A 6,000-nucleotide genomic window follows, 5' to 3' on the forward strand; every position below is an offset into this window, starting at 1 on the left:
CTCCAGGGAACCCTACTGAACGTCCCCCAACAAGAGCCGTCTCCCAGACCAAAACCAACACAAGGACTTGGGGTAGCTCTTCAGGCTACATGACCAAACCCAAAACTATTACATGAAAATAAAAACAAAAAACCCCAACCAAAATAGAATCTTTGTCTACCTGTGCTACAGCTTCACCCAATTCCAAATTTCCAGTTGCTCTTCAACAGTAACACAACATGGACTGTCCCTGCAGACCACAGAAAGCCAAGGTCAGCTTTGAGCTTGTCACAGCTGGGGGTCGCAGTGGTGGCAGCCACTCAACTGCAAATATAAAAGCAGGACCCTGGTGTCATCGCCCTGCAATTTCATGAGCAGGTCTGAGCCTGTCCTGGAGCCCAAATTCACTTCATATCCAAACTATTTGGACACTGGCCCATGCTCCAATACAGAAGATGGAACATGCCTGGGAGTATGGGAATTTATTTTTGCTCTGCCCTTTAGCATAAGCAAACTTGCAAGCCCATAATGCAGAGTGGGAAGGCCAGGGCAGGGACATGCATGCTTAAATTAAGTTCATTACCTGGTACTAAATGAGGCCTTATGCAATGTGGAGCTGATGTGGGCAGGTTACTGGCTGTGTTCTCCTTCCTAGAAGGATGACCTCCCCCTCTGGCCCCTACTGCCGAGGGAAAGGAAAAATACAAGTTCTTCTATTAGCTCCCACCTACTTTGCTCTCCTTAATGTTGGATATCAGTCCCAGTTATAATATATACTTACCTTTGGTGAAACTCTCCAATCTTCCAACCCCAGGATATTCCCCTTGGGCCCTTCCTGAGGAGCGTACCCAGCCCTGTGCTCTTGGCAGTAGCTGACGGTGCTCTGTCACTGAAACTGTAAGAAGAGCAGTGTGTGCTCAGGACTCCAGGACTGACCCCCTCTGGAGCAAACTAGGCTCAGATTTTCATAGGCTGAACGGGCTCAGTTTTCCTCTGGGGTCAGGAAAATTTCAGCTTTGCAAAACAGTTAGAATTATTAATTAAAGGGCTATGTTCTGAAGATAGAGTGGAAATGTTCATTGATTTTGGTATGCAAGTCGTTTTCATAAAGATCTTAAACAATTGAAACCTTCAACCACTTTTCTGCCAAGCTAGAACTCAGAACTGCCTAACAGACTGCATTAGAAATGAGAGCATTCAGTCCATTTCTCATCCTCTGGCTGAAAAAGCAAGGAGGACCCCAAACAACGTAAACAACAAAGAGAAAATCAGCAGTAAAGACACCTTATAGAGTACAGGTGTGTTGCATTAACTTATTTCACCCACTGAATATAAAAAAATTTAATAACCTGAAGCCTTACTTGCTACAAAGACATTAAATCTAAGACGTATATGACCTCAGGAAAATGTTTTGCTTAAAATAGATCTCTTATCTGCTATATCCTCTCGTCTGCCCTAGTCCTTTGAGTCTGTAACTCTTGGGGTCAATATGAGTATGCAGAGTTCGCTTGAGAAAACATAAGCAAGATTAAAGGAATGAGTCAGAGGAAGGAAAAAGTCAAAACAGGATCAAGATACCTCTGAACTGGCTTGAAGGAGCTATCTGAAGGGACAATGTTTACTCCAATAAAACCTGCACGTGGCAAAAATACTTTGGGTGAAGAAGGTAAATGGAGCATTTAAAAAGAAAATACTAATTAAAAATACTCATTGAGCAATCAATCGTTTCATAATGTGCTCATGTATGCATGTGGTCACATCCAGACACTTCCAGTCCCGAAAGCCAACGTCACCGAGGATGTCTGAAATTAAGGACACTTGAGTTGCCACTACATCCTATTGCTCTTCATTCCTCTGCTAGCAGAGGCATTGGCTGTTCTTTCTTAAGCTGCGCCAAGCATTTCTCTCAAAATAAGCAGTTGCTGCCTGAGAAGCTGAAACCGATTATTAAAGATTACTCATTCCTATAAAGCTTCGTTAATACTTTTTTAACAATGTAAAGTACTTGTAAAGCATTTAGGCCAATGTTTTCCAAAGAGGTCGGTGATTCTGGAGATTTTGAAGGCTTCTTCAGGGCACTGGAAAGGTTAAAACCTAAAATTAGAAACCTGCGTGAAGGTTTTGGCCTGCATCCACCAGCGTTCATGTGTTTTTCTGGTGGTGTTGGATTTGAACACCACCCCCTCCAGGCCCTTTTCAGACACACTTCAACGACTCAGTGGGCCACCTAAACAGGTCTGTGCATTCCTCCAGATAGAAGCACTAACTATTTTGGGAAGTTGTGTGCCAGTACGCTCCTAAGAACTTTCCTCTGCTGTGGGGAGCGTGGTGGTCCCTTACCAGATTTTTCTAAAATTAAGGAAAACCCAGAAGGTTTTCAAGTAGTTCAGACTCACAGAAAACAAAACCAAAGAAAGCCCATGAGTGTTGCTCAAGGACGCCTGCGCTAACCAGTCTGGGGAAGGGCTCGGAACTGAATGACGGAAGAGATGAAGGTGAGCAGCAACAACTGGGAGCAGGAAGATGAAGAATACGAAGGGAGAGGAAAGTCCAAGCTCCACTTCCCTTATCCTGATCACTGATCAGAGAGAAGAGAGCAACATTAAGCCATGAACAACATTAAAAACCCTGAAGGCAACACAGGGATGGCATCACCAGATAAAAGAGAGGTTTTAGACATTTGAGTTAGGACAGATGAGTGCAGACTGACAACTAATAAGCAGCTGAAGCAATGTTATGCAGAGCTGTACAACAAATGGAGCTGAGATGAAACAAATCCTTCAGCACCTTTCTATAAAAAGTTTTAGTGGACAGAAAGCTTCAAAAAGAAAGAGGTGTTGTTGAGTGACATCACTGCAGAGCCTGATGCAAGTATGCACAAAATGTAATGAGAGAAGCCATTCACCAGGAGCACAAATAGTCAGTACTGAGCAAAAGGAAAGGTGGTGTTAATACAAATTTGTGAGGAGAAGCAGAAGAGTGAGTTCAGTAACTATTACAGGATTTGCTTTTTGAGAATGCCAGGAAAAAGCACTAAGGTGCAGTAAGTGAAAAGGAAGACATGTATGGGTACAGCATTGAAAAGAAAAGGCTGGATTAAATGAGGATGAAAGCACAGAAAAGTCTCTTCCTGTCAGAAGGGGGTGATTCTTCCCCTCTGTTCTCATGAGTCCCCAGCTGCAGAACTGTGTACAGTTCTGGTGCCCCCAACATAAGAAGGACTTGTAAGTGTTGGAGCAAGTGCAGAGGAGGCCATGGAATTGATAAGGGGACTAGACCACCTCCCCCAGGCTGAGAAAGTTGGGGCTATTCAGTCTGGAGAAGAGATGGTGCAGAGGCACTAGCACTGGTGCCCCAGAGAAAGTTGTGGTTGCCCCATCCCTGGCAGTGTCCAAGGCCAGGTTGGATGGAGCTCTGAGCAACCTGGTCTAGTGGGAGGTTCTAGTGATCATTCTAACCTGATCATCCGTGGTTAGAATGAGATGATCTTTAAGGTCCCTTTCCAACCCAAACCATTCTGCAATTCTATGATTCTATGATTCTATGATAAAAGTCTTCTTAAATAATACAGAGAACACACCAAAATTTGCTAAAATCCTCCTGTGACTCTGAACTCTCTGACCATCATCCTGCCATAAATCCTGTGGGTCGTGTTGACTTGAGCTGGTCTGCTGGGTACACCCATTTAGGCTGGAAGCCACTTTTCAAGGACCAGTCCCTTTCAGCCTCTCATCTTCTCATCATGTGTTTGGAATGGCACCTGCACCAGGAAATGTCATCTGCAACACAGATTGCTTTGCTTGCACTTGCATGGGAAGGGCCCTGGAAAACCAGTACTCCCTCTCCAGATACCTCCTACTCATTTTTTCCATTTTCATTACCTCCTGGCTGAATCTGTAGATCCCCCTTTCCTCTGGGCCCTTGTGCTGCGTGTCCTAACTCTTTGCTTAGGCCAGTAATGCTTCCTTGGGTGTCTGTCTGCAGTGGTGAGGCAGGAGGATGAGTGTCCTGCCAGGGGAATGAAACGGGATGTCCTCCACAGCCAAATGCTGTCCTCACATGCTCAGGGCCAGGGCTGGTGCTGTCCCCCTGCTGCACACTCAGTGCTCACTCCTGCTCAGCCAGGGAGGCACTGGGATTACAGTGTTACTGCCCTTCTGCACAATAGCCACCTGGTAAAGCATCAGTAGCAGGTTTATGTATTCAGCCCTGCCACCAGTATTGCATATTTCCCTGTACACCCTGGCCCTCACTAGGCCAACCCGTGTTCCTATCCCATGCAAATCCTCTCTCTTCCTGCTCATCCCGGTAGCCATTCACTGCTGTAAGCACCTCAAAACAAGGCCCATGCCAACAGTCCTCCTGTGCAGAAGGTATGTGTCTAATTTTTTCCACCCAGTATCTCCCATGTTCCAAGACTGGGAGATGACTATGGGAGTGGAATTGCAGAGCTGAGAAGAATGAACATTGCATCACTGCTGCCATAAACACTGAACTATTTCTTTTTGAACAGCACTCAGAGTATCGAGACACCATGAAACCGATGCCTAACCAGGGAGATAGAGTCTGCTGGTGTTTGTCTGGTTCTTTTCTTCAGGGAGAAATAAGAAACAAAGAAATAAATGTTGGTTGAGCTCTTGTTCGCACAGGTGACAACTTGAAGGGAGCTATTCCTGCAGAATGGCAGACACAAACACGCAATCACTAACCCAGCAAAAGAGCACTAAGTACCTACAAAAGCAGTTCCCAGAGCTGATGTGGTGTTATCACCGCGTTCCCACTCAGCCCTGTAACCTCAAGCCCAACCACAGCCCCACAATTGTTTGCATTACATATTCTCTCACAACAGTACATTTTCACACATCCCTATGCCACAGGCCTCCCTCTGCACCACGCCTCAGAGCACCCTCTGGCACCGCTCCAGCTCTGCCCCTCAGCCACACTTAATAGCTCTCTTCTCCAACCATTTCCCAACGCCAAGACCAATTAATAGCCAGCAGCATTGCAGCTCTTCATCTCCGAGACCTTCAGGCGTTTCACAAGTTAAATAAATGCTTTCTCCAACCCAAATGACCATGGAAAGCTTTGGATGACAGTGAAGTAAACAGGTAGGTTTCAAACAGTATTTTTTGCATATGCATGCCACTCTACAGAATAGGGAATCTCAGACTTGCAAAGCTACCAGTGACCTTCCACACTTGCAGATCCCTGCCACCAGCTGCTTCTAGTGCCCCTCTGGCAATAGGCTGAGGAATAGATCCTAAGTTTAGAAATCGGTTAGCTTGGACTAATACCCTTGCTATCCCTAATAATGACAGTGGAACAGCAAGTTTCCAGCTGCACAGGAGCAGCTGTCCTGCATGCCAACGCTCTCACACCGGTCTGTGCTGCTGTGCCTTCGGAGTTGATGTTTGGGCAAACCTCTAGATTCCTTTTGCCATCTTATACTTTTTGCTACCCTTTCATGCTGGTCATCAACAAAGCTTCATCAGGTATATTTAATCCAGGAAGAGTTAGTTCACCACGAGCTCCATGATTTCTTTCTCTTGTGCTTGCAGCCAGAGCTGAATGGCCCAGTACCTGCATTCTAAGACACACTCAGCTGCTGCTCCGTTACTGGCACAGGAGTGCAAAGTAATATCTCTCCAAGTGGACTTGGCTCTCAAAGCATGGAGGAATCATGGATGCCAGAAGGACAATTGACAAGTCTGTCCTCAAATCCCAAGCTTCCTGCACCCAGCAGAGCAGCACAGTAAAAAAGCCCCCTGCTATCCAGAAATCACTGGTGGGACTCACCAGCCTGAATGCTGCTGCCTTGTCTGAAAGTGGTGGCTGCCTTAGGCATGGGCAGCTGGGGAGGGATGTAGAACAGCTGCTGTGCCAATACAGCTGCTTTGGGGCAGTATCCAAAATCCCAGCCCATATCAACACCCTGGTCACCCCTTCCTTTGTAAACAAGCTTTTGAGCACCTGCTCTGAGATCTAAAATGGGACTGTTTCTAGACCTGGAATACTCCCATG

This window comes from Myiozetetes cayanensis, unplaced genomic scaffold (assembly GCF_022539395.1).
Source record: "Myiozetetes cayanensis isolate MyiCay16 unplaced genomic scaffold, myiCay2020 scf13, whole genome shotgun sequence".
NCBI lineage: Eukaryota > Metazoa > Chordata > Aves > Passeriformes > Tyrannidae > Myiozetetes > Myiozetetes cayanensis.